Here is a 24,754-nt window from a genome sequence, read left to right on the forward strand (position 1 = left end):
ATACAAGGAGAATTATTCTGAGAAAGGCATGAAGAAATAATTCGTACAAATTTCAAGTTGTGATCAACATGAATGCTGATTTAATAAAAACACATTCAATAAGGTTAAAATTAGTGCAAGGAATGCCCAATAATCTCAAGCTTTTAAAATGAGGACTTTGGAGTTTTGGCATGAACTGCATGCTTCAGAGACAAAGACTGTAAGATCAACTTTAATGTTTTAAAAGAAGCAAACTGTTCCTTTTCTTAGTTTCTATTCCTAATTCATTTCTTCATTCATTGCTGACTGATGGTCTCACACTCTTTCTTAGATTACAAATATGACAGCTTTCTATAACGTTTGTCAAAGTTCACAGGAGTTATCTTTTCCAAGGAATCAGCGCCTTCTTCCCCAGGAGAGTGATAGCCCCTGGCCTGCACTACTGCCTCCCTCAGCACCCGCACACTAATGGCTGGGAGGTATCCTGTTCTCCTTTACAGCTCTGTTTCTCTGCAGGTGTGTTTCCTTCTGCTGGGAAACACGTTCCCCCTTTTCTCTAACCCTCGATTGTACTCTGAGGATCTTTTTGTGGGTCCCCTTCTCCAGACTCCCTGTAGCTTTTCGTCAGCATGATACTCCAAGCCTGGTTCCCTCAATGTATCCCAGGAACATCTTGTAGATACCTCTAGCACCATCTGATAAATGTTACTTTGGGTCGCAAGACAAGCATTCTTATACACCAATAACAGACAAACACAGAGCCAAATCATGAGTGAACTCCCATTCACAATTGCTTCAAAGAGAATAAAATACCTAGCAATCCAACTTACAAGGGATGTAAAGGACCTCTTCAAGGAGAACTACAAACCACTGCTCAATGAAATAAAAGAGGATACAAACAAATAGAAGAACATTCCATGCTCATGAGTAGGAAGAATCAATATCGTGAAAATGGCCATACTGCCCAAGGTAATTTATAGATTCAATGCTATCCCCATCAAGCTACCAATGACTTTCTTCATAGAATTGGAAAAAACTACTTTAAAGTTCATATGGAACCAAAAAAGAGCCCACATTGCCAAGACAATCCTAAGCCAAAAGAACAAAGCTGGAGGCATCATGCTACCTGACTTCAAACCATACTACAAGGCTACAGTAACCAAAACAGCACAGTACTGGTACCAAAACAGAGATATAGACCAATGGAACAGAAGAACAGAGTCCTCACAAATAATGCCTCATATCTACAACCATCTGATCTTTGACAAACCTGACAAAAACAAGAAATGTGTGAAAGATTCCCTATTTAATAAATGGTGCTGGGAAAACTGGCTAGCCATATGTAGAAAGCTGAAACTGGATCCCTTCCTTACAAAAATTAATTCAAGATGGATTAAAGACTTAAATGTTAGACCTAAAACCATAAAAACCTTAGAAGAAAACTTAGGCATTACCTTTCAGGACATAGGCATGGGCAAGGACTTCATGTCTAAAACACCAAAACAATGGCAACAAAAGCCAAAATTGACAAATGGGATCTAATTAAACTAAAGAGCTTCTGCACAGCAAAAGAAACTACCATCAGAGTGAACAGGCAACCTACAGAATGGGAGAAAAGTTTTGCAATCTACTCACCTGACAAAGGGCTAATATCCAGAATCTACAATGAACTCAAACAAATTTACAAGAAAAAAACAACCCCATCAAAAAGTGGGCAAAGGATATGAACAGACACTTCTCAAAAGAAGACATTTATGCAGCCAAAAGACACATGAAAAAATGCTCATCATCACTGGCCATCAGAGAAATGCAATAAAAACCACAATGAGATACCATCTCACACCAGTTAGAATGGCCATCATTAAAAAGTCAAGAAACAACAAGTGCTGGAGAGGATGTGGAGAAATAGGAACACTTTTACACTGTTGGTGGGACTGTAAACTAGTTCAACCATTGTGAAAGTCAGTGTGGCGATTCCTCACGGATCTAGAACTAGAAATACCCAGCCATCCCATTACTGGGTATATACCCAAAGTATTATAAAACATGCTGCTATAAAGACATATGCACATGTATGTTTATTGCGGCACTATTCACAATAGCAAAGACTTGGAACCAACCCAAATGTCCAACAATGATAAACTGGATTAAGAAAATGTGGCACATATACACCATGGAATACTATGTAGCCATGCAGCCATACAAAAGGATGAGTTCATGTCCTTTGTAGGGACATGGATGAAGCTGGAAACCATCATTCTCAGCAAACTATCGCATGGACAGAAAACCAAACACCACATGTTCTCACTCATAGGTAGGAATTGAACAATGAGAACACATGGACACAGGAAGGGGAACATCACACACCGGGGCCTGTTGTGGGGTGGGGGGAGGGGGGAAGAATAGCATTAGGAGATATACCTAACGTTAAATGAAGAGTTAATGGGTACAGCACACCAACATGGCACATGTATACACATGTAACAAACCTGCACTTTGTGCACACGTACCCTAAAACTTAAATTAAAAAAAAAAAGACAGGTAATGTGGAGTTTGCTCATCTAACATGCCCTTAGAATCGAAATTATAAAGAATTTGAAGACAACGACTATGCCTTATTCATTGTTGTATAGCCACAGATGCTTACAAAAATATAGCAGGGAAGTAATATTTGAAGTAATTAGTGTGGCAAAGGGAAACATGTCCTCGACTTGCCCTAGGCCACACGCTAGATTTTTAGGATCATATAGATAGACATACAAAAAGTGGATAAAAATAATTCTTGCTCATCAGTGAACAAAAATTGGATTTGTCACGTTACGTTCCAAGATCTGTGTGCAACTTAGGAGGTATTTTTATACCTGTAAAAATAATTCAGTCGTGGAGGTTAACAGCTAACAAATTGTGTTCATTAATCCTTTTCTATTAAATTTACCAGTAATACTAAAAATGGATAAAAATATCTCATCTCAAATGTCAGCTCTGGTCTCAAATGTCAGCCTTAGTTAGCGAGAAGTATTTTGGAGATGTAAATGCGTGTGATCAATCCACCATCAGTTCTCTTTCTGGAATCCACCTCCCTCCTGAAATACCATTTAAGTGACAGCAATGCATTTTTTTTAAAGGTGTAAACCAACAAGAACAAAGGGAAATGAAAGACGACATCAAACAAGAAGAAACAACACATTCTTATGTGAATTAGTGTGTATCTTGCTTTCAGCCAAGATGGAGCAACAGAGAACTAGATTTATACTCTCTCCTGAAACAACTAAAAAAGCAGATAAAATATTTGATACAACGGTTATCAAGACATTGGTTATCTAGCAACAAAGGACAGTGATTCTTGAGAGATGGAAAACAACTGAGCAATACAATAGCCCCCACTTTAATGACTAAAGAGAATCTCCTAAGTGCAGCTCAGGGAAGGAAACCTGTCACTGCCTGGAGGTCTCCCTCTGTTGAAGGACAGAGCTGGAAATCCAGGGAGGTTAAGAATTCAAAAGGGCAAAAATCAAGAAGGAGAGACCTGTAAAGAGACACATGCAGAGAACTTCAAAGGGTTCTGCTTGAGTATTCAGCTTAAAACTCATCTATGTGAAGTGATACAGTATTGCTTGAAGATAAACTGCAGTAAAAGATAGTATATACTATCAGGTGAAGAAAGATTGTGCTAACATAGGTATAGCATGCCTAAGGGTGTAAGCGCAGTCATACCTGGGGGATATTTCAGGTTCAGATGCAGATCACTGCAATCATGCAAATATTTCAACAAAGCAAGTCACACAAATTTGTTTCCCACTTTCTAAAAATGTTATGTCTATACTATACTGTAGTTCTATTAAGTGTGCTATAGCATGATGTCTTAAAAAATTTATATACCTTAATTGAAGAGTACTGTATTGCTCAAAAGTTCTATGGATTTAAGTCTTCAGTGAGTCATAATCTTTTTGCTGGTGGAGGGTCTTGCCGCGATATTGATGGCTGCTGACTGATCAGGGTGGTGCTTGCTGAAGGGTGAGATGGCTGTGGCAATTTCTTATAATAACACAGCAATGAAGTTTGCCACATCAATGGACTCTTTCTTTCAGGAAAGATTTATCTGTAGCATATGATGCTATTTGATAGCATTTTACCCACAGAACTTCTTTCAAAATTGGAATCAATCCTCCCAAACCCTGACACAGCTTTATCAGCTAAGTTTACGTATTTTCTAAAGTCTTTGCTGTCATTTCAACAATGTTCACAGCATCTTCTCCAGGAGCAGATTCCATCTCAAGAAACAGTTTATTTGCTGATCCACAGGAAGCAAAGCAAACTCCCCATACATTCAAGTTTGATCATGAGATTGCAGCAATTCAATCACTTCTTCAGGCTCTACTTCTATTAGTATTTCTAGTTCTCTTGCTATTTCCATTATACCTGCAGCTACTTCTTCTGTTGAAATTTGAATCCTTTCAAGTTATCCATGAGGTTTAGAATCAACTTCTTCCAAACTCCTGTTAATGTTGCTATTTTGACCGCCTTCCCTGAATCACAGATGTTCTTAATGCATGTAGAATAAGTGAATCCTTTCCAGAAGGTTTTCAATTTACTTTGCCTAGCTCCATCAGCTATAGCCCTACAAATGTATTTTTGAAATAATATGACTTGAAAGTCATAATTACTCCTTGATCTGTGCGCTGCAGAATAGATGTTGTGTTAGCAGGCATGAAAACAACACTAATCTTGTCCATCTCCATCGAAGTTCTTGGGTGACCAAGTGCATTGTCAGTGATCAGTAATAATTTGAGACAAGTCTTTGTTTGTTTGTTTTGGGCAACAGGTCTCAAAAGTGGCTTAAAATATTCAGTAAATGATGCTATAAACAGATGTGCTGTCATCCAGGCTTTGTTGTTCCATTTACAGGGCACAGGCAAAGTAGATTTAGTATAATTCTTAAGGGCCCTAGGTTTTTCATTATGGTAAATAAGAATTGGCTTCAACTCATAGTCACCAGCAGCATTAGTACCTAACAAGACAGTTCACATGTCCTTTGAAACTCTGAAGCCAGGCATTAACTTCTCCACTCTAGCTATGGAATTCCTAGATGACATATTTTTCCAATAGAAGCCTGTTTCATCTACATTTAAAATCTATTTATTGTAGCCACCTTCAACGATCTTAGCTAGATCACATGTGGACACCCTGTTGTCGCCACATCAGCACTTCCTGCTTCACCTTGCTTTTATGTTATAAAGATGGTTTCTTTCCTTAAACCTAATGAACCAACCTCTGCTAGCTTCAAGCTTTTCTTCTGCAGCTGCCTCACCTCTCTCAGCCTTCAAAGAATTGAAGAGAGTTAGGGCCTTGTCTGGATTAGGCTGTGGCTTGAGGAAATGTTGCAGCTTGTTTGATCTTCTATCCAGACTACTCGAACTTTCTCCATAACCTCATTAAGGCTCTTTTGTTTCCTATTATTCATGTGTTCACTGGAGTAGCACTTTTAATTTCCTTCAACTTTTCCTTTGCATTCACAACTTGGATAAATGTTTGGTTTAAGAAGCCTAGCTTTCAGCTTATCCCAGCTTTTGAAATGCCTTCCTCATTAAGCTTAATCATGTCTGGCTTTTGATTGAAAGTGAGAGATATGCAATCCTTCCTGTCAGGTGAACACCTGGAAGCCATTGTAGGTCACTAGTTGGCCTCATTTAAGTATCACTGCGTTTCAGGGAATAGGAAAGCCGGATAAAAGTGAGAGAGATGGGGGAACAGCTAGTTGGTGAAGCAGTCAACACACACAACATTTATCAATTAGGTTAGCCTTCTCTTATGGGCTTGATTCACAGAACCCCAAGATAATTACAATTGTAATATCAAAGATCCCTGATCATAAATCACCGTAAGAGGTATAATAATGAAAAAGTTTGAAAATCTACAAGAATTACCAAAAGGTGACACAAAGACACCAAGTGAGCATGTGCTATGGAAAAAATGATGCTGATTGCCTTGCTCGATGCAGCACTGACACAGTCCTTCAGTTTGTAAAAAATGCAATATCTGTGAAACACAATAAAGTGAAGCACAATAAAATGAGGTAAGCCTGTGTGCTATAAACCCCAAAGGAACCACTGAAATAACACATTGAAAAAGAATAGCTGATAACTCAATAAAGGATAGAAAATTGAATATTAAAAAATAATCCCGAGAGCTAGAAATAAAGGAAAAAAAAGGACAGAGATGGAGCAAATAGTAAACAAATAGCAAGAGGAGAGATTTACATAAGCGTATCTGTAACCACATTAAATATAAATGGTCTGTGTACCCCCAATTCGAAGGCACAAATTGTCATAGAACCTGTGGAAGTGTCACAACTTGGAGAAACCAAGTACCACAAAATGTGTGGATAAAGTCCAAAGCTAAAAACAGGGGAACTGATTAAGCCTAAGTATACAGAATGATGGATACTCATGTACCTGCCCTGCCTGGTACCAACAGACAACTCACAGGAGATAGGTTCATTCTCTGGGGATAGACTGGATACTCAGAGACTCAGGGCCCAGCCAAAGGCAGAAGTGTTTGGGGCCTTAAGTTCAAGTTTCTAAGCTGAACAGTAGCATTTCTAGTCTCTTTCCTTCACTTCCCATACCTGACCCTAATATTAGAATTTGCTAATAGAGAGAAACAGCACAACTTCTCATGAAAGACATTCATGTATTACTATCAAGAATTCCCTAATGAAAAACTCAGCTATCACCCCACAGTGATCGTCATCAAACAGTAAGCCCTTACCCTTACCGAGTTTCCAAATGGCTTCCAATTGCCACTCTTAATACAAGAGAAAGGCAAATGATCAGGACACACTTGAATCTGATTTCTGTAGAAAAGGTACAAAAAGGAGGGAGGAAGAAAGAAAGGAAGGGAAGGGAGGAAACAGAACAAACCTGAGATGATGTAGAGTCATGAGGGGACAGGACTCCTGAACTATGTAAATTATACTACAAAAAAGCTAAATAAGAACTTCACTGTGCAGCCATAAAAAAGAATGAGTTCATGTCCTTTGCAGGGACATGGATGAAGTTGGAAACCATCATTCTTAGCAAACTAACACAGGAACAGAAAACCAAACACCGCATGTTCTCACTCATAAGTGAGAGCTGAACAATGAGAAAGCATGGACAAGGGCGGGGAACATCACATACCGGGGTCTGTTGGGGTGTGGTGAGAAAGGAGAGGGAGAGCATTAGGACAAATACCTAATGCATATGGGGCTTAAAAGCTAGATGAAGGGTTGATAGGTGCAGCAAACCACCATGACACATGTATACCAATGTAACAAACCTACACATTCAGCACATGTATCACGGGAACTCAAAGTTAAAAAGAATTGCATTGATAGGAAGAGGAAAAGTGGAATACAACTATACAACTCCAAGTTATAATGAAAAAGTAACCATAATACAATTAGAATGTAAGTTGATGAAATTTCCCAGAAAGTAGAACAAAAAGATTAAAAAGAGAAGGAAAGAGGAGAACAAAAAAGATACATTCTCATACAATTAAAATAGAGGTTCCAACAACTATCTTTCCAGAAGGATAATATGGACAGTGGAAGAAAAGAAATAATGTTCTTCTATTTCTTTGATAGGAAAACTGGAAGGCACACATCTATCTCTAAAGGGAAGATTCTACTGAGAATATGTATACGAAATAAGAAATGACCTAAGTCAAGGCAGATCACTGTAAATTTTTAAATACCAGGAATAAAGAGAAGATCTTAAAAAGTTTCTAAGAGGAGAAAAATAATCCGAGCTAAACATTCAAATGCTTCCCTCTAACATTATTTGTTTTAAGTAGTGTAGTATGTGTGTTGGGAGGAAAAGAGGTAGGCAGTGCATCTCTCGTTTTGTAGAGGGGAGGGATGAAAAATCTGGGAGTAGGAACTAAGCAGGCAAAGATCAGGCCCTCTCTTTCCTTGGCTTGCCCACGAAGCAGTTGTACAGGGTTTTCTATGTGATAAGCTCACCTGGGACACAGAGTGACTCCTTCAGTGTGAGGGTACACCTACGGCTTTTTTCAAATTCGGTGGTAAATCAGCAGAACATTAGAAAGCCCATGTGGCTGTAGGGCAAGTGGTGGTGTCCAAATCTGTTTAATTTCAGTAACGAAGCTGATATTTCCGTGTCCACCAGCTGCAGGCTCAGAGAGGTGCAAGGAGTCTGATAAATGGTCTCCTTCCAAATTGCAACTATGTGCATGTAGTTTTGATTTGAATTAAAGGCAAATAAAATAAGTGCTTCAATTAATTAGAACATATAAGCATAAAAAGAAATTCAAAGAAGGTACATATCTAAGTTCAAAAGGAAAAGAGCTGACTGCCAATGGCTCAGAAAAAAGAGCTAACGTGTCTCTTGTTGCTGATATTCACACGTAGCTATTCACTGTAGCTGCATATTCACCTGTAGCTGCATATTGGAGCCACCTGGGAAGGGTTAAAAGGAATCCTGTGCAAAGCCCCATCCGTAAACAATGAAGCTGAGGTCTCCGGGGGTGAAGCCATGGCACAGGGATTTTTTTAAAAGCTCCCCAGATGATTTTAATGTGCGATCTAGTCTGAGAACCGTCAATTAGCTTTATTTCAGGAGGAGTTTCTCATTCAATAACACGGTGAACATCTACATGTAAAGAAACTTTTGGAGGCACTAAGAATACGTAGATGAGTAAAAATACTAAGCGTTCATGAGAAGCTTAAAATATGGTAAGGGAGAAAACTGGTTGCAAGGAATAAGGTAATATGCAAGCTGTAATAAATGTGAACACCAGATGTAAAGATCTATCAAAGAAAAATATATGCAACAGATTGAAAATGATGAGATGAGTGTCTAATAATGTTCCAACACTGACACCTAAAATTACAGTTCTAAATTCAAATAAAATGTAAAATCCAGTAAGTCCAAACACTTTAATAAAAACCTCCCTAAGTGAGGGTGCTCTAAAGTATAAATGCTGTAGTTTTATGTATGAAACTACTCTCTGGAACTAATTTATAGAACGTATGAGAATGTAAACTGCCCCAATCTATTTGACGTTCTCATAGTCCCCTCCTTGCACTCCTATGTTTTCCCTACAACTAAGTTATGAAAACATAAACATGGCTTTAGGATCTTGAGGATTTCAATATAGACTTCCTTTAATATCAGTAAGTAAACAAAGAGAAGCAGCAGCGGCTACAGGCAGTATAATGCTGCTACATCTAAAGCCCAGCTTTAATTTAGGCAGGATTCCATTTGATTCTTTTTTTTTTTTTTTTTTTTTTTTGAGACGGAGTCTTGCTCTGTCACCCAGGCTGGAGTGCAGTGGCACGATCTTGGCTCACTGCAAGCTCTGCCACCCGGGTTCACGCCACTCTCCTGCCTCAGCCTCCCGAGTAGCTGGGACTACAGGCGCCCGCCACCACGCCCGGCTAATTTTTTTGTATTTTTAGTAGAGATGGGGTTTCACCGTGTTAGCCAGGATGGTTTCGATCTCCTGACCTCGTGATCTACCCGCCTCAACCTCCCAAAGCGGTGGGATTACAGGCTTGAGCCACCGCGCCCGGCCTTGAATTTTTATAAATTATATAATTCTTTATTGACTCTAAAATGCCAAAGTGAGTATTTTTACCTTGATTTTCTTTTGCTCCTTTAACTTTGCACATTTGGAAGGTTCTCCTCTCTTCTTTTCATTGAGAAAAATGTCAAAACTAACCACTTTTCTCTCTCCCTGTGTGTGTGTGTGTGTGTGTGTGTGCACGCGTGCGTGTGTACGTTTGGCGGGGCATGGTTCTGTAAAATGTCTGGTTTCTTTTCATGCATTAACCTTGGCTAATGAGAGTTTCATTCACACTTGGGATATAGACAACTTACTTTTTTGTCTCCAGACCTTCAGTGGCTATGTTCTAAGAGCATAATTTTACTTTAAAATAAAGTTCAAAGTCCCAATGGAAAAGAAGGGAATGATAGAACATACACAAATTTTCAAACTTGAAGAATTACATTTATCATGTTTCCCTGAGATGACAAAGAGGTTTTGTTTTCTAACTCTATTATTCACTATGCATTTATATGTCATATTGGATTAAGTGACTTCAGCAATGACTTATCTGTCAATAAGTTAAAAGTCTCAAATCTCACACCTATATAACTTTCACTATGTTAAAAACCTATAAGAACACAGATGGTATCACTAATAATTTCCCCCAATTTCTATATTATTAGAAAATTACATTATTTGAAAATTAAATGTTGATTACTACTGAGCAAAAATATTTTATGCCCTTATTTAAAATGAATTTAGGTCTAAGCTAAGAAAATTATAAACAGGCTTTTGATATATATAATATCCAGTAGGTCAATCTGAAGTCAAGTGGGATGTAGAACAGTGTTTTGTTAAATGCGTAACAGATACACAGCATCCCTGGCCCAAGGCAGCAACAAGAAAAACAATTCTCCACTAATTTCCATAATTCCCCTGGGGGCGGTATTACTCCTGTTCTGAACCACTGGCCTAGAGTTTCAGGGCAGCTGGGACTCTAGTAATGGCCCTCAGACAATCTGGAGCTGGCTTCATATCAACACATCTGGAAAGTAGTGAAACTAGAAAATCTTGGAATTTGGCAAAAACGCCTGAAGAGAATTATATTCTCAAGCCCCTGATACTTTCTGGGAAATCAAAAAATATCAAAATCCAGAACAATGTTTTAACCAGGACTAGCATTTCTGACCAAGTTTCTCTTTCCTCCTGTTCCTTTTCTAACTTCCAGACCAGTGGGTATTTAAATCTTGCGGGGCAACCTCTATTCATTCAGCTCCTGCTGCGTGCCAGGCATCCTGTACACACTGTGAGCTCCTCCAAGAGGAAACTGGAACCCCAGCAGACAGATGGAGCCATGCTCCACCAGGCCCAAAGATTCACTTACCCAAAAAACCACTTTTTCAAAAACACTTAATCTAATCCATGTCTGATACGTGCCAGGCTCTGCTGATAGCAGAGAGAGCAGGTTGACACTGGCCTGGCGGACTCTATTTAGAAGCCCCCACCATGATTTTCCATGATGGGTAGCAGCCAGCTGACGGATGCACGGCACCTCAGAGGCAAAGAACAGCGTGGCGGGCAGTCACTAGGTGGCAGTGCCACACCAGTTTATCCCCACAGCTGCTCTGCAGAGTTCAGCCAGATCAGTGCTAGAGGAGGGTTGTGAGCGGATGTTGTGGGAATACCTTGCAGGGAAAGCCCCCATTCTGGGCACCCTGGAGAGGGTGTTCCACATGGGAAACAGAAGTCATGGCTGAAGCAAACAAGTCCCAGGCCATTACTATGCCCAGAAGCCCTGCAGTGTTACCAAGAATTTTAAGGGTTAAGGGCTCTTCTAAGGGAAGAGAGAGAGAGACAGTGTGTGTGTGTGTGTGCGTGTGTGTGTGTGTGTCTGTGTGTGTGTGTGTGTGTGTGTCTGGATGCTTAGTCTATTCTAAATCCAATCTAAGGTAGCAGATCTGAGGAGGCAGCATCTGTACATTTCACCCTTCTGAGATTCTCAAGATCAAAGACCAGATCTTATCTCCTAAATCTGTAAGGAAAAAAAAAAATCCCTGTGGATATTTTTAACTAGGCAATGTTGGAAATGAACCTGCATTTGAAGATACAAAAGTCAGGGTCTTGTTCACTTGCTCTAAGGCAAGAGGCAAGGAGGGACTGAGCTGGGTTCGGAGGTGCTGCCCCACCTCTTGTTCTGTGTGACCCACAGCAGTGCGTCCTAACATCTGAGCCTCACTTTTCTCTAAGAGAAAAGACTGTCTACCTCACCAGGTGGCTGTGAGCACGGAGATAACAAAACGCTACTCAAGTCCTCATCAGCGTACAGACTGTGTGCTCTACATTCAGCAAGTTCTCTATTTACGTAAAAGTAGATACAAAGAAAAGTCATTACTTTTGGAAGCAGGCCTTCTTGCAAAGAAGCAAGGGGACATACCTGAGGGCTGCTCAGAGCATGCGCAGCTTTGGTTTTGCTCCCTTCTACCCTGCACTACGTTTTGCTGCCACTGCCAGTGAGCACAGTGACTAGTATGACAAAGAGTGAAAAGAGGGCTGGAGAAGGCGAGGAGGGAGAGGGAGAGGGAGAGGTTAGTCCAGAGGTCCCTTGGAAAGGCAGAAGCAAAATGGGGTGAAGGTACAGCAGGCCACAAAATGAAAGCAGGAAGAAAGTGGGAAGTTCAGTGACAAGAAGTCCAAATTGAAAAAGAAAGCTCACGATCGTTCTGTGCCATTTCATTTTTGGGCCCCCTCAGCTGCCTCTCCTCCTACCAACACTAGCACTTCAATCCCCAGGGTGGCAGGCCGAGGGAGGACGTACATCTCTAAGTCTAGTATCAGTCACGTATTCCTGAGAATTTTTTGACAGGGCTTCTCTTTAGGGCTCTCAGTCAACTGAGAAAAAAATATGCGCTACTGATCCAAATCAACCAGCTTAAGGTGCCCCATCTACAGTAGGCAGTTATCACAAATTGATTCTAAATTTTTAATTTTCAAAATACAGCAGATGAAAATTCCTACATAGAACAAACAATGACAAGAAGTCTTAGCCTCCAGCGCTTCACAGTTTCAAGCTGTGTTTCTAGGGAAGCAGAATATTCCTGAATGTCATTGCATTATTCCTCGGAGAGAGATAAGAAGCAGAGTCAGAAAACTGAGCCACCAAACCCAGCAAGCTGAGAGAGTTCTCAGATGAAGATGATTCCAGACAGGCTGAGGAGAATGAGCACAGATTTTCTGGGAAGGTCATTTTCAAGGTTTACCAGTCAAATTTTCCCACTTCGATTCTAAAAATTAGTCTTAGAATGCCTCCTAAATTGCACCTTGCTTGATTCAGCACGGGCAGCTAAAATATAGACTTCAATGCCAAAATGTCAGGAACTGAATTAAAACACAGGTCTAGGTTCATGCAGGAGGAGCACAGTGTAGTGAACGAAGCTGTCTCAAACTCAAACCATCACCACTAAGACCCACCAGCCCCCTACTCCATAAAGGCTTCAGAACACCCTTGTAGAGATCTGCAACTGACACAATATGTTGTGTTGAAGCCAGAAAAATATTTTTATACAGGCAGAAAATAAGAAATGAAAGGAAGAAAAGAAGAGTTCGGTAACAAGAAAGGAAGAGATGCGGGAGCTGAAAGTGAGAAAGTGAATAAAAGAGTGAAAATAACTGCAAGTAAAATGTTGTAAAAATATCAATGGTTGGAGAAAAATCACTACATAAATCATGACAACCCCAAACCTTTCGATGCTAGCCAGCCTACTAATTACTTAAAGAGCCAGCCTTGTTTTCCAGCACTATGCACAAATAGATCATGTAACTTTCACTAGTTCCTATAAAGTTTCCAACTAATCCAGAAAAGAAGGTGAAAATAAAAAGGCAATTCAATATTATTTCATTATTCTTAAATATTAATATTTTTGGAATTTAAAATGCTAAAAATGCTTCCCGGTTGAAGGTTTTCACCTGTAGAAGCAAAGAGGAAAAAGTGAGCCTTCGTAAAGTGTGCTACGTACGCAGCTCATCAAAATACACTTGTAAAATGACTAGCAATGACAAATACAGCAGACATTTTCCTGAACAGAATCACAAATCTGACTCACTAAATTGGTGTGATGAACTTTTTTTTCCCCATAGGTAATGCAGGAATCAACAGAATGGAATACTGCAAAGGGAAGCTTGGAGACAGAATAGCCTCTGCACTTTGTTTTGCAGTTAACCAAAGGCCATCAAGGATCAGAATTACAAAAATCAAACAAACCCATGAGCTTGAGCTCAGTTGTGCAATGTTTGTCAGTCATCTCCCTTCAAAACGAGCACAGGACATCTTCTTAAATTCTACTTCTGTTAAACTATACTTCCCAAACATGAACCTATCAAACCCAGAGACACTTCCTTCTATTAAAATAACAAAATTAGGCTGATGATAGTCAAACTCTCAGCCAAATACAATAGTTGGATCTAAAAGCATTCAGTTCTCAGTGCAGTGAACTTAAATGATAAAGGGCTACTAGGCAGGTAAAAGTCAAAAGGATCAAAACCAGCTTTCTCCTCCATTCTACCAATCAGGCTAAGAATTACTATGTGCCCAGCTTGGTAAGCACAGGGGTGCTCTAGAGGATATAAATAAGTATTTGCATGTGTTCTACATAGGCTTTGAGGAAGCTTATAGGAAATATCTGACCTGGAAACATATTAGAATAGGAAATAGGAGCTGCACTACAGCATTGTTCAAAATAACTTCCTGCAAAAATAATGAAAATATTCAATATCTGTGCTGTGCAACACAGTGGCCACTAGCCATGTGTCTATTGAGCACCTGAAGATGAATAGTGTCAAATGAGGAACTAAATTTTTAAATTTATGTCATTTTAATTAAAATTTTGATTGATTGATTGATTGAGACAGAGTCTTGCTCTGTCACCCAGTCTGGAGCGCAGTGGTGTGATCTTGGCTCACTGCAACTTCCACCTCCCAGATTCAAGCGATTCTCCTGCTTCAGCCTCCCAAGTAGATTACAGGCAATTAAAATTAAATTTAAAGGCCGGGTGTGGTGACTCATGCCTGTAATCTCAGAAATTTGGGAGGCTGAGGCAGCCAGATCACTTGAGGTCAGGAGTTTGAGACCAGCCTGGCCAACATGGCGAAACCCTGTCTCTACCAAAAAAATTACAAAAATTAGCCGGGCACAGAGGTGCATGCCTGTAATTCCAGCTGCTTGGGAGGCCGAGGCAGGAGACTAGCTTGAACCTGGGAGATGGAGGTTGCAGTGAGCTGAGATCACACCACTGCACTCCAGCCTGGGCAACAAGGTGAGACTCTGTCTCAAAAAATAAAAATAAAATAAAATATAAATTAAATAGCCATATGATGTTATTGGCTGCCATGTTGGGACAGCAAGGACCAGATAGCCAAGTTGTGAGATCCACAGAACACATATATAAATGCTTTGATAACATGGCTATTTCAATTTAGCCATTAAGATTCACTCCGAACTTCCTCTTTGCCAAAGTAAAATAGGACACAGAAGATATAATACTTTCCCCAACTTCCAAGACTTTATATATACATATTTGACACAATATTCTATGCGCTTCTGTCATTTGGTTATTTTGTTGTGATGCTTCTTGGACAAGGAAAATAAGTCAAATACTTTAAAGAAATGAGTTTAGACTCATTTTTGTATATTAGTTTACTCAGACATGTAGTACTCCCCTAGTTCATAGGAAGACTGTACCAAGTACTGGGCCAGGGGAAAAGGCCAGTAACCTCTATCCAGAAATTCTGACATCCACAAGAAGTGAAGAATTATCCTAGTCTTCACAGGCTTGCGAAGCACCCCTGTTCTTCCTATTAAGACTATGTTGGTCACTTCCCGTGATCCTGCCCATACTGTGGGAAACAGCTGGTGCCCATGGTGGGATCCACAAAAAGGTTATTGCAGGGTAGATGCTTTTGGGATGCATTGCTTTCCAAATCAAACAACTAGAATAAAAGAGAGTGCCTCTCATTAACCAGTATTGAGATTCTGCTCACCTGGCATGCTACTGAAGAAATAACAGAAGCAAGGCTTAATTTATACATTTACAAGATAATTTTATATATTGTTTAGTGATATGTATATTGATAGCAAACTAGAGGAAAAAAGTCATGGAATACATAATAGAGATGATCTTTTTATTACTTTGTGTATTTTGATGCATGTCAAACATTTTAAAACAGATGCTTCCAATGGTGTGACTATTTGTGTAGCTACTTAGCTTACATAGAAATAGTTTTAAAACACAGTGTGAAGAGTAATGCAGCCAACTAAAGCTTTCTTTTGCTCTGTGCAATTTAATTAAAGTGTTTGTTTCTTAACTTGTGTATTTTACTTATAAGGAATATTTTTATAAAGTGTCTCATGGATGCAAAGGTAGCTGAACACTTTACTAAAATGTTGACATCTACAATTGAAAAGGGATCTCATAATAACCCTTTTTTTCTTAGTAAACGGAGGTAACATATGTTGTAGGGCATTTTTGCTTTTATCATATTAAAGATTTATTTGATCCAATTTACATACACTTTATCATAAAAGGTGCTTATCCTGAAATCACTTGGGCACAGCTAAAGAAGGCCTGCTGCTCTTCCTAGAAATCCCCCAAATAGTACCTGAAATAGTTTGTCTCTTTGCACCCCACACTGCATATATACATATACATGCATAGACACACACATATACATGCAAGCACATACATTATGTTACTACTGTATTCAGAATTGCGACCTCCCATCATATACAAATCATGAACCATCTAAACCTTGTGTTCTAAATAAACAACATGCTGGTTTAGAAAAATAATACAAAGAAGACCCACACTGTGCAAATCACTGTACTTGATGCAATGTGGGGTGCAAGGAGAAAAATTTTTTCAGGGGGTAATTGAGTGAGGGGAGGTTCTAGGAAGAGCAGCAGGCTTTCTTCAGCTGTGTCCATTCCCCAGACTCATTTGGTAAGACAAGAAGGTGTTTTTGTGAAGCTTCAGGTCAGCACAGTACCCAGACACCCAAATGGTGCTCTCTCATCAGTGCCACTTATACAGCACACAGCTGTCCTCCCTCCATATTCCTTTCATCTGTTAAGATGGTATCTCCAAATACCAAGGTGCCTGAAATCAAATCAGACAAGTTGAAGTCACCTTTACCTATGTCTCATCCCTCAAATCAAGGAACCCTGATGTTCTGGGGCATCCACTTTCAAACATTCTCAAATTGAGCATTCTTTTTGGCCTGACCTCTGCTTGCCACTCCAATCTTAATTTTTGCTTGTCCTGAACTTGCACCCTAAGCTCCAGCTGAAGTAGTTTCAATTCATGGGGCATATATTGCTCTTACCCCTCCAGGATTCTCATATGCTGTCCTTTTTTTTTCTTGTATCTTAATCCCCACTTTGGCCTGTATTTTGGTCCTTCACATTCCGAAGTCAATCATTTCTTAATACTCTAACCCTTCCTCCTCCTAAGAAGGGTTACGTATCCCTTGCTGTATGGCCCATGGCACCTCGAATTATCACTACTCGTCCTAAGGAGTGGTCTCTGTGTCTTGCTCAAAGCAATATGCCCTCTGCTGGTTAGAACCATGCCTGTTACATGGTAGATACTCAAAAAAGAGAGTCTTAGTGAATGAGTAAGTGGGAGAATTCCCATTTCCATTGCCTTATTCTAGTGATGAGACAACAGAGGCTTAGTCCATTGTAAGAGACATCTTACCAGTCTACCTCTTTCCTTGTCTCCAGCCTATCTCTCTATATCATCCTTCTCATTGTTCTGTGAGTTATCTTTCTAAAACAAGATGATTCCCCACTGCTTAGAATGAAAAGTCCAATTGCTTTAGCATATATCCCAAGTCATTAATAATTGGGTCCCAACCCACCTTTCCTGACATTTCTTCTTATCACCAGCCACATGCCAAATTCTGCTGCCTCTGTCCCTTGGCTTCTAAATGTCTACCTCACTTCTCCATTTTCAACACCCATCCCGTCTAAAAAGTAACAACCTACTTCTCTTAGACTGAAGTCTGTATGTACATTACAACAATTGTGTTAAATTGTAATTTTTGTGTTTTGTGTTTTGTTTGTTTTTGAGACGCAGTCTCATTCTGTTGCCCAGGGTGGAGTGCAGTGGCACAATCTCAGCTCACTGCAACCTCTGCCTCCCAGGCTCAAGTGATTCACCTGCCTCAGCCTCCTGGCTAGCTGGGATTACAGGCATGTGCCACCACGCCTGGCTAATTTTTGTATTTTTAGTAGAGAGGGGGTTTCACTGTGTTGGCCAGGCTGGTCTCAAACTCCCAACCTCAAGTGATCCGCCTGCCTTGGCCTCCCAAAGTGCTGGGATTACAGGTGTGAGCCACTGTGCCTGGCCTAAATTATAACTTTATTTTGCTATTTGTCTGTCTTTACCAGTGGTCACTGAGCATCCAAAGGTGGGCTATGTCTGAAATCCCATTTACTAGCTCAATATTTGGCTCCCAGTAGGTGCCCAATAAATGTTTTTTATAATCAATTACAAGAAGCCAAAATTCTATAAGCCTAATCACTAAAGAAACTTCAAATTTGGAAGTTAATTGCTTTAACTAGGAACATAAAAGCAGGATAAATCAAAATTAATACAGCTATTTTTATCTTGTAGCCAACAGAATACATTACATAGAATATTTATGCTCCTGCTTATTTATAGATTTTTATAGTTTTGTATTGACATCTGTTGCAATTTGATGATTGCTCACGTGAGTCTCAACTTGAACAAGTTAACAAAATTTAACAAATTTAGAGAAAACCTGGATTTTATATTAATTTTGATTCAATAATTCTAAACCTATTAAATTTGCTTAAAATTATTAACCTCTCTCCCCATGATAAAAGAACAAGCTCCTCAATATGTAGGATACTCTATGTTTTAAGCATTTGCTAATTTGTGATCCTTGTGTTTTTGCTTTTATTTTTTTAACTCTTCAGTTGGAATTTTGACTCTAGAAGAAAGATACTCCTTATATAATCCCAATGTAGCAGCACCTAATGATTCTAAAGTTATTTCCCCATGTGAACAATGAAGACTATATGACAAAATGCTGGAAACTGCCTCCCAGACATACATCCTGAAGCAAAAAACAAATTTTTTAATTGCTGTTACTGTACTGAATACCTCGAGTTATTACCATGCATGTGTAATGACAGATAAAGAGGAACATGCCTCAATTCCAAAGGTTCTAATGATTACAATACCCACAAGACAAAAGGTAACACAAGGCTCTGCAGAAATAAGTTGATAAGGCTGGGAGGTAACATATTTGCCTGATTTTAATGACAATCAACAAAATAACTCATTAAATAAAACGTACCCACAACAGAGAAATAGCACATATTAGGGAAAAAATTAACAACAATAAAAAACTCAGTATCACTCTATCACTTTCAGTTTAGAGAAGGAAAACTGGAAAGTACTTAAACCTATAGTTCTTCTCCCTGAGTTCTTTCTCTGCATATTCATTGTCTGTTTGTCTACATTTATGAATGACAAGTGGATCTCAGAAGCCATCCAGTTCAACTTTCTCATTTATAGCCTAAGATACTGAGGCCCACAAATGTGAAGCCTGTGCAAGGTCACAAGGCTAATTATGAGCAGAGAAGAGTGATAACCAAGATCTCTTTACTTCCAAACACACGTTCAGCCTGCTTCTTAGTAATTCTGAGGTTTACCCACTGCAGTATAGATTTCAACACTTGCCACCCGTGGATCTATTTCATGTGCCTTCACAGATTATTTCTACTATAAAAATTTTAAGAGCTTCTAAAATCAGTACCCTTCATTAAACTGCTTTCCTGAGAGCCCCTGAGGGCAGAAAAATAATTTCAGTAAAATCCACTTATTCATAGGAAATTAAATATTTTATGCAACGGATAATTTGAGATCCTTGTGTTCTTGTTCCCTTTTAACTCTTCAATCTGATTTAGATTCCGGAAGCAAGACATTCCTTACATAATCCCAATGAAGCAGCGCCTAATGATTCTAAAGTTCTTTCTACATGAGAACAATGAACATTATGTGACCAAATGCTGAAAATAACCTACAAGTCTTCCACTGAAGCAGAAAAATTTTAAATAAATTGTTAGTACTGTATTAATGACCCTCATGTTCTTAAGCCTCTTTTTTTTTTTTTTTTTTTTGAGACGGAGTCTCTCTCTGTCGCCAGGCTGGAGTGCGGTAGCGCGATCTCAGCTCACTGCAACCTCCACCTCCTGGGTTCAAGCGATTCTCCTGCCTCAGCCTCCTGAGTAGCTGGGATTACAGGCACGTGCCACCACGCCTGGTTGATTTTTGTATTTTTAGCAGAGACAGGGTTTCACCATGTTGGTCAGTCTGGTCTCGAACTCCTGACCTCGTGATCTGCCCCCACCCTCAGCCTCCCAAAGTGCTGGGATTACAGACATGAGCCACCGCACCCAGCCTTAAGCATTTAAATAACTAGTCACTCCTTTGTGAAAAAAACACCTTTAAAATCTCTTGTGCTGGCATGAGGTCCCTCTAAATGAGGTTCCAATTTACCCTTCTGACCATGCTCATGCACTATGTTCTTAAACAGAACTACTGTGTGTCCTCTCTTCCCCCTTGCCCACATCTCTCCCTCAGTTCACAAGTGTTTCATATTCTGAAGGTCCTGTTCCAATGACACTTAATTTCATATAGCATAGGGTTTTCCATCCCTCTCTTACATATCCTTTAGGCCCTGCACTGCTATTACTGGTGCACATGTCCCATCTTTCCTCCTAAACTGTAAACCCGAGGGGCAGGTTTATGGCCTGAGTCTTCCCTGGTTTGCCATTCATAAGCCCCAATAGCATCTGGCGAGGCATACCTCAAAGAGGAGGTGTTCCTAGAGATGTATTGCATGAGGGTAGAGAAGAGACAACTGTATCCCAGGACAGAAGCACGGCAGCAGCTTGTCATATCACTGAGGAAACTGAGGTTCAGCCTGGTGAAGGGACTTGCCAAAGTTCACCCCACATAGGTAAATTCCTGATGATTTCAGCCCCTATAACCAGGTAACTTTCTGCATCAACTCCATTTTTAAATGTATTGTTTTTCTGTAAAATCACTACATAAATGTCCCTGTCCTCCAAATTTGAATGAACAGAAGTTACTCTTTTCTAATATTTACAAACATTGACTCTCTCGCTATATATATACAGTCAATATATGAAAATTATATCTATATATGTATATATATAATGTGTTCTGCTGTAATGGTGATGCACTGAGAGGGATGTCTCTCCCCCACGTGAAATCTCTCTGGATTTGGTTTCTAATAATGTCACTTTTGTACTGTTTTGTTTATTCTGTTCCTAACCAGGTTGTCACTAACTTCTCTTATCCTCACTCCAGTGGCTTCTCTTTTTAATTTTTGTTTGAGAAATGGGATTCTGAGCTATACTAAAATAGTATCCAATGAAAGGCAGAAAGCTATCCGTGAGTCCACCAATTATTTTTTCTATGAATAAAGCAGATAAGCTTTAAAACATGCATTTTTGTCTACTCACTGGCAGTCTTGTTTGTCAGTTTGAATTCTGGAGGGACAGGCTGTGGGATAATAGATCTCTAGGAGCAAAGTGAGGTGACCCAAAGTCAAGTGCCTCATTTACTAAGCTCTTGTTTTAGATACATATACTAGTGATCTAGTCTAGTGGGATACCTGTATGTACTGCCATGGCAGCATATCTGTAATAGCCTGCTGAGTTAAAAACAAACAAACTGAATTATATGATCATACAAATAGTCCTTGTTTTGAAAAAAAAATTGTACATTTATATATAGTTTGAAAGGATGTCACCCTCATATTATCATGATGTTTTTCCTAGGAAAACAGTGTTTATTGCTAGGGAGGAGGGAAGACTAACGGTATGTTTTTAGTTTAGTTACTTCTGGAGTTTTGATTTCTAATTTTTCTGCATTGTTCTGTGAGAACATGAATTACACATTGATGCTAATTCTATGAAATCTACTGAGATGTATTTTATGGCATCACATATGGTCAATGACTGAAACAGTCTATGCGTGCTGGAAAGGAATGTATCTTTACTAGTTACTGGCTACAGGGTTTAATATATGTATCCTAGATCAAGCTTGTTAACTGTGTTATTCAAATCATCTATAATCTTTTTCATCTGCATGACTCATTAAATACTGAGTTGTATCAACCTTGCACTATAATAGTAAATGCGTTAATTTCTCTAGTTTGCTGTTTTATTTGATATATTTTGAGGCTATATAACTAAATATATACAAACAAGTTTAGAATTATTAAAACTTTGCAGTGAATTGTAGTTTACATTATGTAGTGATCTTTTTTATTCCTACTAGTTTTTGCTTTTAACACTATTTTTATCAGCTATTAACACAGTGACACCAAACTCGTTTTGGTAAGTATTTGCCTGTTGTATCTTTTCCAATTTTTTATTTTCAACCCATTGACATACTTGTTTTAGATATAACTCTTGTAAGCTTTATATAATTATAATACAAAAAAGAATAATATCATTTGTTGTGGTCACTAACATCTGTGGGTTTTCGCCATCACATTCTGTTCAAATTTCTATTAATAATTCCGTTTGTTATGTGCTCCCTTCATACCACACATCTTTCTACTCTCTATTTGCTTAGATGTTATACATTCTATTTTTATTACTTTACAGGTTATACTTATAACTTTTAACAAGACATACTTGATTGCAGACTTAGAATTCAAAGCCGCCACTCCCCTGAGTAGTGCAGGTGCATGGCCCTTAGAAGGCTTTAAATCTAATCACACCTGTACCATGTCACCCAACTCGTCAGTTCAACCTTCTTCACCCTCCCAAGTACTCATTTTTGGTGTTGTTTTGTTATTTGTAGACCCTGTTTGTTTACATTTATCCAGAGGGCCATTTTTTCTTTCCTCCCTATTCCTTCTCACATCTAAGATGTCAAAAATCCTTTCTGGGATCTTATCCCTCTTTTTGAGGGAAATCCTTTAGAAGTCATTTTAGAGAGGACCTGGTGGTAAATACTCTCACTTTTTAATTATCTGATGCCTTTATTTTGCCTTTGTTTTTAAATTAAATTTAGGAAGGCATAGAAGTCTAGGTTAGGAGTTAACTTCTTTCAGCAGTTTAGAAATAGGCAGTATATTCCAGCTCTAGTTTTTTATGTTAGGATGTTCTAGGATCAGCAATCATTGTGGCAAGATTTTTCTTTTCGTTTTCTGACTCCTTTTACATTCATGTGTCTACATGTAGGTTTCTTTTTTCTTTACTTGGCTTTGGATCTGTTAGGCTTCCAGAAACAGAGAATTCGTATCTTATTCTTTTAAAAAATTCCAGGCCATGCTTCCTTTTTTGTTATTTTCTTCTTCTGGAAATCCAATTTGAGGTACTTAAGCCATCCCATTGTGCCCATGTGTTTCTTCATCTCTTTCATGTTTTCTATCTACTTCTGCAGAGATAAGGAATATGCAAAATTTGACAAATATTTGTTCAGTTCCATGGTCGAGTTTACTACATCTCTATGAATTAGCTGTGTCCAATCTGTTATTAATACTGTGCCTATCTATTGAAATTCCTCTTCGGTTCTTTTAATTTTTGTCCCAGTTTTTTTTTTATTTTTTCTTGATAGCATACCTCTGTCTTGTGCATGACAGAGTGAAATCAGAATCACTGAGAGTGGGACCCTGGCATATTCTTATGGTTCCCAGGTGTCAAGATTGAGAACCACCATTATGACTAGCATTTTGTAATAATCAGTTTCTTTAATCAGTTTAGACAGAATTTGTTTCCTCCTCTACATATCTGAAGTTCTGGGGGACACAGTACTCCATTTTTCTGTTTGTTGTTTCTGCTCACTCTCATGGTGGTTGCGGCTTGCAGCCTTGGGTGGTTGGGTGGACGGAGGCTTATGTCTTATGTCAGAAAAAAAAACCCAGCTGAACCTGGGTCAAGGTATGTCCCTTCGTAGAGATTAGTGTTTGCTTCTACCATGCAATTCAAGGTGTTACCCACCAGGGATTTAAATGCTGATTTCTGAACTTGTCGTAGTATGATTTCAAAAGCATATGTGAGTAGGCCTTTGGTTACATATTCTTTAGCGTAGACCACTTTCTACCCCTATAACCTCACCAAGCACACACCCTACCCAGCCTGGGAATCAAGGGTGTTTTTTTGTTTGTTGGTTTGCTTTCTTCCTGTGGTGGGAGATTTTATATTTAGTCTATTCTTTCATTATAGGTATATCCCTTTAGAGCAGTGGTTTTGAAATATGCTGTCAAGTTCTATTAGTACATAGTGAAATCAATCTGGTGCTGTGGTTCTTAATCTTGGCGGTGCATTAGAATCACCCAGGGAGCTTTTAAAACCATGACTCCTGGGCCACAACCCAAGACCAGTGAAATCAGAATCACTGAGAGTGGGACCCTGGCATATTCTTATGGTTCCTAGGTGTCAAGATTGAGAACCACCATTATGACTAGCATTTTGTAATAAAATAGAATGGAGTACAATAGTAAAAAAGAGTAGTTAACATTGATCCTTAGTAAGAACTATGCACATTGCTACAAAATCTGCTATTCAGTGGGGTGTGACAGACAGATTATATACCATGTTCTAACATAAATTATATTTTTACTGCAGTTTTCTCTTTAAAAAAAGACCCTTAAAAAGTTAAGGCTCTTAATTACCAAGATTAGAAGTAGTCCTCAGAGTAGCTGAAGCATGAGAGCCAGCTTATTACTTGCATTTCTGCTGATATGTTTACATACATATATGTAGGCACGTGGAGATTTCCCTTCCCATTTAGCTATGGGCGTCCATTTGTCCAGCTCCTCTAGATGTTATGAAACGGTTACGGGAATATCAAGTCTATCATTTTACTGAATATAAAATTTCAGGTTTTTTTATATACCGTACTTTTTTCCTTTGAATTTTATTTGAATGCATGCACTATAATGTCTAAGTTAAATTTACAGTTAAAATATGTTGTAATTGCACTCTATTAATATTAACATATTTTATAATGACACTACATAAAGTTATTAAATGTGCTTTCCAACGCACTCATTGCTGTACCAAGGCTGTCACATTTATCTGTAGAAAGAGATTCTCTAACATTAGGGTTTTGCAGCCTTAGTTGTCCAGTTCATAAGAGCAATGGGAGTTTTCAGA

At 38.9% G+C, this 24,754-nt stretch overlaps 1 protein-coding gene across 3 annotated transcripts in view; it reads right to left on the reverse strand.

Annotated features, from left to right (window-relative positions):
• The window catches only part of KCNN2 (potassium calcium-activated channel subfamily N member 2), a 146,678-nt gene that overhangs the window by 36,861 nt on the left and 85,063 nt on the right, over positions 1-24,754 (reverse strand). The window lies entirely within an intron of this gene.

Source organism: Hylobates moloch, unplaced genomic scaffold (genome assembly GCF_009828535.3).
Source record: "Hylobates moloch isolate HMO894 unplaced genomic scaffold, HMol_V3 SCAFFOLD_6, whole genome shotgun sequence".
Classification (NCBI taxonomy): domain Eukaryota; kingdom Metazoa; phylum Chordata; class Mammalia; order Primates; family Hylobatidae; genus Hylobates; species Hylobates moloch.